The following is a 13977-nucleotide window of genomic DNA, read 5'->3' on the forward strand; positions in this document are numbered from 1 at the left end:
TACCGCACTCCAGCCTGGCGACAGAGCGAGACAAGGAAGGGAGGAAGGGAGGAAGGGGGGAAGGGAGGAAGGGGGGAAGGGAGGAAGGGGGGAAGGGAGGAAGGGGGGAAGGGAGGAAGGGGGGAAGGGAGGAAGGGGGGAAGGGGGGAAGGGGGGAAGGGGGGAAGGGGGGAAGGGGGGAAGGGAGGAAGGGGGGAAGGGAGGAAGGGGGGAAGGGAGGAAGGGGGGAAGGGAGGAAGGGGGGAAGGGAGGGAGGGAGGAAGGGAGGGAGGGAGGGAGGAAGGGAGGGAGGGAGGAAGGAAGGAAGGGAAAGAAAGAAAAAGAGATTTCATGCAAACAGTAACCAAAAGGGAACTAGAAAGTCTATATTAGGCCGGGTGCGGTGGCTCATGTCTGTAATCCCAGCACTTTGGGAGACTGAGGCAGGTGGATCACCTGAGTTCAGGAGTTTGAGACCAGCCTGGCCAACACGGCGAAACTCTGTCTCTACTAAAAATACAAAAATCAGCCGGGCATGGTGGTGCATGCCTGTAGTCCCAGCTACTACAGGGGCTGAAGCTGGAGGATCGCTTGAACCTGCGAGACAGAAGTTGCAGTGAGCCGAGATCGTGCCACTGCACTCCAGCCTGGGCAACAGAGCGAGACTCTGTCTCAAAAAATAAACAATAAAAGAAAGTCTATGCTAATAGCAAACAATGTAGACTATCTCTTAAATATTATATAATGATAAATGGGTAAATCCACCAACAAGATATAACCATTGTAAACATACATTGCACATAACAACAGAACCTCCAAAAGATACAAAACAAAAACTGACAGAAATGAGAGGCGAAGAGGCAGTTCAATGATAAATGGAGACTCCAACACCTCCCTTTCAATAATGGATAGACTAGAGAGAAGATCAACAATGAAAAAGAAGACTTGAACAACACTATAAAGCAACTAGATCTATCAGATATCTATAGAACACCCCACCCAAAGACAATGTAATACAAATCTATCTCAAATGCACATGGAACAGTCTCAGGACAGATCATACGTTAGGCAATAAAACATGCCTCAATAAACTTTAAAAGACTAAAATCATACAAAGTACGTTCTCTGATCACAATGAAATGAAACTGAAAATCAATAACAGACAAAATGTTGAAAACTTCAAAAATATGTAGATAATTAAGCAACACACTTGACAAACACTCAACAAAGTACTCAACAAACTAGGAACATAAGGAGCATCCTTAAACTGATACAGTGTATCAATGAAAAACTCACAGTTGCCAGGCATGGTGGCTCATGCCTATAATCCCAGCATTTTGAGAGGCTGAAGCAGAAGCTTGAGCCCAGGAGCTCCAGACCAGCCTGGGCAACGTAGGGAGACCCTGTCTCTACAAAGTATACAAAAATTAGCCAGGCATAGTGGCTCACGCCTGTAGACCCAGCTACTCAGGAGTCTGAAGTGGGAGTATCACATGAGCCTGGGAGGTCAAGGCTGCAGTGAGCCATGATTGCACCACTGCACTCCAGCCTGGATGACAGAACGAGACCGTGTCTCAAAAAAAAAAGAAAAAGAAAAAAGAAAAGAAAGAAAAACCCACAGTTAACATTATACTAAATGGTAAAAGACTGGAAGCTTTCCTCCTAAGATAAGGAACAAGACGGGAAGTCTGTTATTGCCACTTTCATTTAGCATTGTATGGGAAGTTCTAGCCTGGGCAATTAGGAATGAAAAATAAATAAATAAATAAAAGATACCCATATAGGAAAAGAAGAGGTAAAACTATCTCTGTTTACAGACAGCATGATCTTATATGCAAAACTCAAAAGAATACACAAGAAAACTATGGGAACTAATAAGGAGTTCAGCAAAGTCACACAATATAAGGCGACAGAAAATAAGTTGTATATCTAAACACTAGGCAATGAACATTGTGAAAAACAAATTTAAAATACAATTACATTTGCAACAGCACCTAAAAAAATAAATAGAAATAAATTTAACCACGGAAGTGAAAGACTTGACACTGATAACTACAAATATTGTGTAAGAAATTAAAGACAAACTAAATAAGTGAAAAGACATCCTATTGTTAATGGATTGGAAGACTTAATATTTTTAAAACAGAACTACTACCCAAAATGTTTTACAAATTCAATGCAATCTCTATTAAAATTCCAATGGCCTTTTCTACAGAAATGGATCCTCAGTTTCATACGGAATTGCAAGGGACCCTGAAGAGCCACCAAATACTGGAAACAGCAAAGTCGAAGAATTCACACATCTCAATTTCAAAATGTACTACAAAGCTACAGTAATCAAAACAGCACATGGTGCCTGGCATAAGGATAGCTATATCAACCATGAGAATCAAACCAAGAGTCCAAGGGAAAAAACCCAGACATTTGTGGTCAACTGATTTTTCAACAAGGATATCAGGACCACTCAATCAGGAAATAATGGTCTCTTCAACACATGAGGATGGGACAACTAGATTACCACATGCAAAAAAGTGGACCCCCTCTGGCAGGGCGCACTGGCTCACGCCTGTAATCCCAGCACTTTGGGAGGCCAACGTAGGTGGATCACTTGAGGCCAGGAGTTCGAGACCAGCCTGGCCAATGTGGTGAAACCCCATCTCTAGTAAAAATAGAAAAATTGGCTGGGTGTGGTAGCGCTCGCCTGTAATCCCAGCTACTCGGGAGGCCAAAGCATGAGAATCGCTTGAACCTGGGAGGCGGAGATTGCAGTAACCTGAGATTGTGCCACTGCACTCCAGCCTGAGCGACAGAGTGAGACTCTGTCTCAAAAAAAAAAAAACAAAAAAACGTGGACCCCTATCTCACACCATATAAAAATGTGGACCAACAACTGAATATAAGAACTAAAACCACAGAACTCTTAGAAGAAAATATGGAGTAAATCTTCATTCCTTGGATTTGGCAATGTAGATATGACACCAAAAGCATGTGTAACGAACAAAAAAAACAGATAAATTATACTGTAAAATTTAAACTTTTAATGCATCAAAAGGATATTATCAAGAAAGTGAAAAGACAACCCAGAAAATAGAAGTATTTGTAAATCATATATCTGATAGGCATTTAGTAACCAAACGTACAAAGAACTCTTTCAATAACCAATAATACAATTTAAAAATGGACAAAGGATTTCAGTAGATATTTCCACAAAGAGAATATACAAATGGCCAATGAGCACATGAAAAGATGTTCAACATCTTAGCCACCAGGGAAATGAAAATCTAACCCTCAACATGATACCACTTCACGCCAAGATAGCTAAAATTTTAAAAAGCAAATGGCAAGTATTGGCAAAGATGTAGAGAAATTGAAGAATTGGATTATAAAATGGTGCAGTCGCTTTGGGAAACAATTTTGCAGTTCCTCAAACTGTTAAACAAGAGTTACCACATGAGCTGTTTTCTAACAACACTTCTGACACCACATGTGGAAGTGTTTTTCCATACCAATACAGTTCTCCAACTTTCCAGACACCAACTGAGTGCCCTATAATTCAATTCTGACACTAACTGCCCAGAGTTTATGTCAGACTCCACAGGCTTAGTTCCACAAGACTACCCTTACTTCAGTTACCAGCCACAAGCTGCACATTGCCACCTGTACTTCTGACCAAATTGCAAGAATGGCTCACCAAAACTCAGGGAGACACTTTACTTATGCCTATCAGTTTATTATAAAGGATATAAATAAACAACCAAATCAAAAGGCACAAGGGTGAGGCCGAGATGGGTTCCAAGTATAGGAGTTTCTGTCCCATGAAGTTGAAGCAACACCTTCCCAGCATAAGGATGCATTCACCAACCCAGAATCTCTCTGAAAACCACTGTTTAGACGATTTTATGGAGGTCCCATTTCACAGGCATGACTGATTACATCACTGGCCACTGGTAACTGATCTCAATACCCAGTCCTCACCACCACCACCTCACCCATCCAGGGATGGGGCTGCAAGTTCCAACTCTCTAATCGACACAGTTGGTTCTTCTGGCAACCAGCTTCCATCCTGAAGTTGTCTAGGGGCCTACCAAGAATCACTTTATTAGCATAAATTCAGATGTGACTGAAAGAGACTTATTATGAATACCAAAATATGCTCTATTACCTCTATTACTCAGGAAGTTCCAAGGATCTTTGAAGTTCTGGGCTAGGAACCAGAGACAAAGACCAAATATATATTTCTTATTGTATAACATCACACCCAGAAATTCTACTTCTAGGTATATACACAAGAGAAATGAAAACATATGCCTGCACAAAAACTTGTACATGAATATTCACACCAGCATTATTCACAATAGTCAAAAAGGAGAAACAACTTAGATGTTCAACTAATAAATGGATAAATGAAATGTGGTATTTCCAGATAAGAGAGTACTGTTTTGCAATAAAAAATATGAAGTGCTAATATATCCCACAATATGGATGAACCTTGAAAACATTAAGTGAAGGAAAGCAGTTGCAAAAGATGATATATATGGTTTCATTTATATGAAATATGTAGAATATCTGAAATATCAAGAGATACAGAAGTAGATTAATGAGGGCAGGGGAAATAGTGAGTGACTACTGCTAATGAGGAGCAGGTTTTTTGGGGGGAGTAATGAAAATGTTCTAAAATTGACCGTGGTGATGGCTGTACAACTCTGTATATACAGACTGTCCCTAACATACAATGTTTCAACTTGGGATTTTTCAACTTTACATGGTATCCACAAAATAATTCTGTTTTTCACTTTCAGTATTCAATAAATTACATGAGATATTCCACACTTTATTATAAAATAAACTTTGTGTTAGAGGATTTTGTAGGCTAATATAAGTGTTCTGAGCATGTTTACAGTAGGCGAGGCTAAGCTATGTTAGGTGCACTAAATGCATTTTCCACTTACAATATTTTCAAATTGCTATAGGTTTATCAGGATGTAACTGTGTCGTAAGTAGAGAAGCATCTGTACTAAAAATCAATGAGGCTGCACGAGGTGGCTCATGCGTGTAAGCCCAACACTTTGGGAAGTCGAGAGAGGTGGATCACTTGAGCCCAGGAGTTTGAGACCAGCCTGGGCAATATGGCAAAACCCCGTCTCCACAAAAAAAAATACAAAAAATTAGCCAGGCATAGTGGCACACACCCGTAGTCCCAGCTACTCAGGAGGCTGAAGCTGGAGGATCATCTATCTGAGCCTGGGAAGTCAAGCTGCAATGAGCTGTGGCTGCACCACTGTACTCAAGCATGGGTGACAGAGTGTGACTCTGTCTCAAAAAAAAAAAAAAAAAAAAAATTAAGTCACATGGACTAATGAATAAATACATGCTACATACCAATGAATTGTACAATTTAAAGGTGTGAATTTTATGGATACATGAATTATATTTCAATAAAGCTGTTTTAAAAAAGAAAAGCAGGTTCAAGTCTTTGCCATGTTAAAAATCTCTCTCAACCCTTTATCACCCTCTGCTACCACCTCTTTCTATTCTCCCCTTCATGGCTAAAATTGATTTATTATAATCTACATATGCTTTTCCACTCTCTAACCTCAACTCCTCAACTCAATGAAACCTACCTCCTCCCCCAACCATTCTATCAAAACTGTTCTCACACAGTTATCAAATTGAATAACCTCGATACCAAATCAATAGACTCTTAATAACTTCTTTCGCTCAACTTTTCAAAGCATTTAAAGTATGGCTTTCCTTTTTTTTAGGCCAGGGTCCCACTATGTCACCCATGCTGCAATGCAGTGGCACAATCACAGCTCACTGCAGCTGCAACCTCCCAGGATCAAGCGATCATCCCACCTCAGCCTCCTGAGTAGCTGGGACCACAGGTGTCCACCACCACAGCCAGCTAATTGTTTTTTTTTTTTTTTTTTGCAGAGATGCCAGTCTCCCTATGTTGCCCAGGCTGGTCTCAAACTCTTTGGCTCAAGCAATCCTCCCATCTCAGCTTCCCAAAGTGCTGGGAGGACAGGCGTGAGCCACTGTGCCTGAGGCTTTCCTAAAAAAAATATTAATTTATATTTTTTCTTGAGAGTTGATTGTGAAGTATAACTTCCTTTAAAAATGATCCCAGCCCAATGCAGAGGCTCACAACTGTAATCCTAGCACTTGAGAGGCCAAGGCAGGCAGATCGCTTGAGCCCAGGAGTTCAAGACCAGCCTGGGCAACATGGCAAAACTCCATCCCTACCAAAAATACAAAAATTAGCCAGGTGTGGTGGTATGTGCCTGCAGTCCCAGCTACTTGAGTGGCTGAGGTAGGAGGATGGCTTGAGCCCAGGAGGTGGAGGTTGTAGTGAGCTGTGATGGTACCAGATTCCACTTTGGCTTCTGTGACATTTTCTCATGATTTCTCTACATCTCCAAACACTTAGGAATTTCCTTTCCCAGCTCTTCTTCTACCTGGCTTTAAATGTTCTCCACAACCTATTTCCAGAACTATTTTATGTTAATGAACTCTTCTTATTTGGTGTTATCTAAATCAAAGAATTCAGATACCACTCATAATATAGCCTGTTACATTGTACTCCAAATCCACATTCACAGTTCCATAGCAGATGATTCCACCTGGATGTTTCACAGATAATTTCCACTCAATATGTTCAGAAGCTAAAATACTGTTTCTCCTCAAATGTGCTTCTCTTCCTGAATTCCCCGTCTCAGTATATTTTACCATTGTCTCTTCAATCACCCAAGTTAAAATCCAAGTCATCTTATTCTATTATTTTTCCCTCACTCCCCATATCCAATTGTTGCTGAATCCTATGAATTCTACTTTCTAAATATTTCTATTACCCTCGTCCTCCATAACCCCTCTAACATTGCCTTAGTTTGCACCCTTATTTCTCACTTCGATTAGTGCAAAAACCTCCTAAACAGTCTTTCTACATCCATTCTTACCTTCTCTCCATCCCTTCTGAAATCCTTACTCTACAATTCCAGAATGATCTTTCTAAAATAAAAATCTTGGCAGGACACGGTGGCTCACACCTGTAATCCCAGCACTTTGGGAGGCCGAGAGGGGTGGACTGCCTGAGCTCAAAGTTTAAGACCAGCCTGGGCAACATAGCAAAACTCCATATCTACAAAAAAAAAAAAATACAAAAAAATTAGCCAGGTGTGGTGGCGTTCCCCTGTGGTCCCAGCTACTCGTGACGCTGAGGTGGGAGGATCGCTGGAGCCTGGGAAGTCGAGGCTGCAGTGAGCCATGACGGAATGCGGTGAGTGCCACTTCACTTCAGCCTGGGTGACACAGTGAGACTTTATCTCAAAAAAGTAAAAAAATAAAATAAAAATCATATCATGTCTCTCTGTTCATTAAAATACATAAACCCTATTATTATCTACAGGAAAAAATGGTAAGGTCCTTGGAATGGCACGCAATACTTTTGAGGATCCGTGCAACCTCATCTTCTGCTACTTATCACCACAACTAATGCTACAGCTACAGAAAACAACTTCCCATTCTCTTCCATATTCCGTGCTGACTGCACCCCTGGCCCGCGCGCGCCTTTCCGCCTGCCGCGCCCCAGGACACCCCAGCTCCGGGCGCTGCCAGGGAGCTGCTCGCCCTGACCAAGGCCGGAGGCAAACCCTTCTGCCCCTGAGGCAGGCTGGCCTGTAGCTCAGTAGGAAACTCGAGCTCAGGCGGACAGGGCCGACTCTTTTTACTGAGTTTCCAGAGGAAGACTAGCCCAGCTACCGCGAAGCTGCCAACCCACCGGAGACGGGGCTTCTGAACCCGGACTCCTGGGAACATGGACAAGCACAGCACTGCCACACCGAGGCCTCCACCGCCTGGGCCTGAGCCCGGCCGGGTCATTCCCAAACTCGGGACGCAGAAGGAGAGGCTCTCGGAGCAGAAGAGGCCACCCTGAAGCATAAAGTTTACGTCAAAAGTTTACATGGAGAAGGCGGTTCCGTTCTGAAGCGTGGTCTGCTGTCCTTTTGGGTGTGAGGCATGTGGTGTTCGCTGTGAAGCCTCCTGGGCCTGTTGGTCCTCCGATTTCATCCTCAGGACATAATGCTCACCAACAGTACTTGCACTGAGTTGACACTCTTACACTCTTGCACTCGACTCCAGATGTTTTTTAAAATGTATGTTCACACCAATAATTGCCTACTTCAGAGGCTAATACAACAAAACCAATAAAACTGAGCGATGGTGTCTGTATTGGAAAAAAAAAAGTGTTCCATGTTGTTTCTCTCCTACGTTTCTGTCCACCCTTCCCTCTAAAAGTTCCTTCCCCACCCCTGCCCCAGCCCCCCAATTTCTGCATCAGTCATGACTAAGCCTTCTTTAAGCTTAAGGACATAAAATATACCGTACCTAATACAGTGCCTGACCTATAGCAGAGGGTTAAAAATGGGGTGAGCTGGCTTAGGTCTCTTCTTTGTCCTCTCAATGACTCCTATTTGCTTATAAAATAAAATTGTAATTATTTTGATGGTCTGCAAGATCCATAATTTGTTCTCTGCCTATCTCCCCAGTTTCAGGTCTTGCCACCACCCTGTATTATACTTGCTATTTTTGCAGCTGCTACTCTGTAATTTTAGACTCCCATGCTTTTTCTCACACTGCTCCTTCTACCTAAATGCCCATTCTTTCTATGCCTGTACACTCCTGATTTTCATCACCTTCTACATAGTTTTTCCTTACAGTTTCCCTCTTCTTCAGCTCTTTTCTTCACTTTAAGAAATTGACCACTATCTCCTTTGTACATCCACTGTACCCGCATATGTTCTTCAATCAAAACAATCTTGTACTTGTTGACAGTTAAAGTAAGAGATAAGGTTCAACTACCCTGAAGGCAGGAACATTGCCTTCTGTATCTTTAAGTCCTCTTCACCTGGTCACAGTACTTTCTACATAGTAATTCCTGTACTCTAAATAATCTGCATTTTTCCTTGTACCCTCTTATACAAACTAACATAAGTTTCTATCAGGGATCTTTCAAAACAGAAACAATATTCTTTTGGGTTACATGCTGGGCCCGATCTCTTCTTGCCAAGCAAACAACTATGCAAATATAACTGTACAAATTAAAGTTATTATGCACTTTCTGATACCACTTTCCTATTCTAAATTAGGGGAGAAATACTCCGGATAAGATCTATAATTAGAAACAATATTTTGAAGAGAAAGCAAACTAAGTTGTATTACATTGTTTCGAGATACCTTGTTTGAAGAGTCACTTCTCAAAAGCTACTACTGTTGGCCGGGCGCGGTGGTGCCTGTAATCCCAGCGCTTTGGGAGGCCTAGGCGGTCAGATCACCTGAGGTCGGGAGTTCAAGACCAGCCTGACCAACATGTAAAAAATGTCTCTACTAAAAATATAAAATTAGCCGGGCGTGATGGCGCATGCCTGTAATCCCCTCAGGAGGCTGAGGCAGCAGAATCATTTGAACCCAGGAGGCAGAGGCTGTGGTGAGCTGAGATCATGCCATTGCACTCCAACCTGGGCAACAAGAGCGAAACTCCGTCTCAAAAAATAAAAAATAAAAAAAAAAAAGCTACTGTTAACTACCCTACCCCACTTGGATCTACCAGATACTTTGAATGAGACGTGGGAACCACTCTACTGACCTCCTTCCTACCCCTACTACCGCCACTCCAGCTTACAGTAATTACTTTCACAAAGACAGAAAGGAGTTATCAAATGACCACAATAACTCTAAAAACAGAAAGTGAGGTGATCTTTCTTATTCACAGTCCCACTTATTCATTTAGAAATGCTGAGCACCAAAACAAAACCTTATCACAAGTTCAGTATTTCGTGAATAACTGCCAAGTATAATGGAATACTCCCCAAAGTACTGCAGCATTAGAACATGACCACTCCACTAAATAAAAAATTCAGCGAAAGCTTTTCTAACAAGGCTGGATGGAGGACTAACTCAACGGCCAAACGGCTGCACTTCCTGTACATGCACGCTCAAAACACCTCGAATTAACATGCTAGGGACCTTTAAGAACTGTACTAGGCCTTGCTCAAGAGGAAGGCTTTGTAATACTGAATCCCAAAACTTGAAACAGCAAAATTACTTCAGGGAAGACGGAGGTGTTAAACATTCTGTAAAACCTGTTTCACTCTCACAACGATCAGTTTTTAAAAAAAGAGGAAGAAAACTGACCTCATTAAGAGCATTTTGGCAACACAAACAGTTGAACATGAGTTGTGAAAAGAATTTTCAACTCCAGATCTGTCCGTCCATTCCCACTGAAACCTGAAGGAAGGACCGCAGCACCCAAAGGCGCCCACTGCTCAGTGCCAGCGGTGGGCGACACCAGGAGCCTGTCCTGGTCCCCTGGGTAAGCCCCGGAGCCTGGCCACTATGCCGGGCACGATCCACCAACCGTGAGGGCTGGGTCCCCTAGCCTCTGTCCAGGCGCCCCCCAAGAGCTTCCCCGAGGCCTGGGGACTCCTAACTCTCCACCCCCGGCCCCCGAGAGCACCACAAACGAGGACGCCACGAAGGGAGGCCCGTCGGCCAGTGGGAGGGACGCACGGCCAAGGGGACCAAAACTGGGGCGAAGCTTTCCGGGGAGGAACCCACGCCGGGGGCAGCCACGCCCCCCACCCCCAACTTCAAACCCGAGCGCTGCGAGCACCGAGCCCCACACGCTGCCTGACAGACGCGGGCGCGAGGCCGGCGCGGGAGAGGGTTCCTCGGGCACTCCAGGGGCATCGCCGCGACCCTAGCACGCGACCGGTCCCTGCGACTGACCTGTGCCTGCCGCCGCGCGACCGCCCGCCCCGCCGCAGCCTCCGCCTCCTCGCGCTCACGCTGCCGCCGCAGCCACCGGAGCCGCCTCCTGCGCTGCGCCCCAGGCCGGCCTCGGGCGCCCCATTCCCACCCCGCCCAGCCTCCGCCTGTTTACAATGATTGGGACGGAACGGGCCAAGCCGGTCCAGCGCGCACGCGCATTCCCTCCTCCCGCCGCAGCCGGCTTCCCGGATCCTCCTCTCTGCTCAGACGGCTGAAGCCGTCAAGGGCAGGCGTCCTGGGCTCTCGCGCGGGGCGCGCTGGGAGGCGTAGTTCCCAAGGCCCCGGCGTCCAGCCAGCCCGAAGGCCTCTCGCCAAGAAAGCAAACTACAACACCCAGGAGGCACCGCGACTCCTTCGTCCCCAGGCTGCTGAGGAGACTGAAGAAGAGCGCGAGAGAACGCGCCGAGCGCCAGTGCTCTGCAGGCGCCTGCGCAGTCTGTGGCCTTGCGGGTTTCGGGGATGGACTGCTTACCCCGGAGTGGTGCTGGCGAAGGTGGCTTGCGGGCATCTCCTGCGATGGCCTTGAGGATGGAAAGGGCTTTCCTCTCCACGCTCTGGCCAGCCTGCGCCTTAGCTCCCGAAGTTGAGAGCTTTCCTTGCGCCAGCGTACTTTAGTCGTTCCAACCAGTTAAACCAGACTGGGGGCCGCCTGGCTTGCCGCTGGGTGGGGCGGCTGCCCCGCCTTCGACTGGGTGTGCGGTTGGAGGAAGGAGCGCCGTGGGCCTGTAGGGAGAGGCGGGAATAAACCTCTGTCGGGAACATCCACGGAATTCCTGAAGCGGGTGTGGGCTTCTGCAGGGCTCCAGCGCGCCCCCGGCTCAGTGGTTACCGAGCAGCCCCCGAGGAAAGCTGCCCAGGCCGTGTTTGGCTGGCAGTAGAGATAACTGAATTTCTTCGAGAAGCCTTTCACCCAGGCTTGTTGAGTTGCTCTGCTAATGCGTAGCGAAGGCTGGAAACGGCTTCAGCAGTCTTCGTGTTTTCTGAAATATGGCAGTTTATTAGGGGAGAGGTGGGACTTGGAATAGACGACCCTTCCCTGTCACTCGCATTCCTACGTGCCGCACTCTCTGTGGCACTTCGTTGCCCATTTAGATTGGCCGCTGCTATCCATCTTGCTCTCTGCTCCCACATCAGCTTTCCTCAAAGCGGGCGGTAAATTTGTCCCTAGTACTCTGCGCTCCCTACTGAGTAAAGTTCAACCCCTGAGGCCTTAGATTCATTCAGGGGCCTCCCACGAGTGGATACGGGATGGTCTGAGGTAGCCATTGGTCTTTGACTTTCGGAAAAGCCTTCTCATGGCTCCTCTCGCAGTAACAGTCTCCTCTGACCACTGGGCTGGGCAGGTGAGCATGGCAGTGACAATTCTCTGCCTGTGACAGCACTGATTCGGCCAAGGGACAGGCACTGATCCACGCTGGGCCTTATGGAGGCCTTGCCTGAAATTGCTATGTGGACGCAGGAGGGAAGGAGAGGGAGTTTTCTACTGAGGCAACTGCTGATGGACGTGTTTCTTGCAACATCAAGTGGCCTAGCCAAAGGTGAGGGTGTGAAAGAGAAGAAAGGAGAAATGGAAATGGAGAAAGAGCTGGCAGAATGTAGACCGTGGTTTCATTTGGAGGGCATGGTTTGTGGAGCTCTTTAAGTGCTGTGAGCATGTGAGCCTAAGTGGGTGAGCCCATTCATTCATTGATTTATTATTTGGAGCCAATATGTGTGGATATAGAATGTATTTGTTGGCTGCCACTTGAGCATTTATTCCTTCCATTTAAGCCAGGCAACATAACCATTCCCTCTAGCAGCAGAGATGGTCACAAGCCCAGTCAGAAACAATGAACCCACAAAGACTTGGCCTGGGGCTTCCAGTAAACTGTAGCTTCCTTGCTCCTCTAGCATGGTGTAAGTATATGATGCCTGGAAATGTGGCAACCGTTTTCCTCCTATAAGGGGAAACCCTAGAGGGATGAGAGTTTAGAGGGAGGGCAACAAGTAGAGCCTGGGGTTGAAGTCAGTACCGTCAAATTAATGCGGGAAAGATGGAGAAGAATCTTGTGTTTGGTGGCATGATTTGAGCTGCAGTATCAAACCTCACCTGTTTGATTCTATGGACTATCCTATAGACTATTCGGAATTGTGAGCAAGGCCGTCTTACAGACTATCCAGAATTGTGAACCACAAATTTCCTGTATTGTTTAAGCCAGTTCATATTAAAATTCTAAAAGTCCTAACTAATTCAGTTGGATTTCTTTTACATGACTCTGAAAGGTCCTAATTAATACAGGTTCCTACGTAAAAAACGGTGGAAGGGACTTTTAGCTATGGCTGTGTGGCATAGTCAGCCATTCTCTGCACACAAAACCAGTATAAAATTGGATAAATTGGCAAAAACAACCCTTTCAGAGCATTGGAAATCAAACAAATACAGAAAACAATTTGAGAAACATCTATTCTTCAAAAACAGCTAGCAGGGACAGTAGATGTCTGTGGCCTTCTGGCCTGAGGCTGCTTCTCTCCCACCCTGTTGCACCAGAACTGCAGTTTTGCCAGTATGGGTAGGAATAGCCAAGAAAACTAGCAGCTTTGCTGCCAAAGGGATGGATTCAATTTGGGGCAGGTGGTCAAAAACCCAAGGCTTTGCCAACTAAAAGTGACAAACTCATATGGAAATGAACCGGGCAAACCCACAGCTGTGCTTACCTGAGGTTACAGTCCCAGGTGGGGCAAATGGCAAACCAGTCAAAAATATAACAGGGAGATTTTAGAAATAAGAGTCATTGAAGAGTTATGGTCACACCACCGCACTCCAGCCTGTACTTTTCAACTCTAGAAATATCATTCTTTTTTATAGAGTCTACTTCCCCACAGAAATACTCTATTTGTTAATTACGTCTCCGCACATCTCTGACTGATTGGGAAACTATGCATCTGCCTGGGGTTGACCCAAGAGACCTGGTAAGTAAAATCAAAGGGAGACTTGAGAACTGGTGGCAACTGTGAATGTATTCCTTAATCCACACAGAGATCCATTAGCAGAGGGAAGAAGACTCCCAAATCAAGGTGTTTGAGTGCAACCACTGCCAAATCATTGACTAGCCACAGCTATGCAAACACAGGGACAAAGCCCAGAAAGTCAGGGTAAATATAAAAATGTGAATTGAAAAACAGAGCAAAGAT

General features: G+C 45.3%; 1 protein-coding gene across 8 annotated transcripts in view; it reads right to left on the reverse strand.

Annotated features, from left to right (window-relative positions):
• RALBP1 (ralA binding protein 1) overlaps nt 1-13022 on the reverse strand; it is a 64142-nt gene extending 51120 nt beyond the window's left edge. The window contains exons 1-3 of one of the 8 annotated variants that reach the window (XM_063653900.1): nt 10765-10885; nt 7940-8203; nt 6936-7117 (exon numbers count right to left, since the gene is read on the reverse strand). The gene's annotated coding sequence lies outside the window, so the exon portion shown is untranslated. The other 7 variants (XM_063653903.1, XM_063653901.1, XM_063653902.1 and 4 more) reach the window with 7 other exon arrangements.
• Between the last annotated feature and the right edge of the window lie 955 nt (nt 13023-13977).

The sequence above is a fragment of the Pongo pygmaeus genome, chromosome 17 (genome assembly GCF_028885625.2).
Source record: "Pongo pygmaeus isolate AG05252 chromosome 17, NHGRI_mPonPyg2-v2.0_pri, whole genome shotgun sequence".
Classification (NCBI taxonomy): Eukaryota; Metazoa; Chordata; class Mammalia; order Primates; family Hominidae; genus Pongo; species Pongo pygmaeus.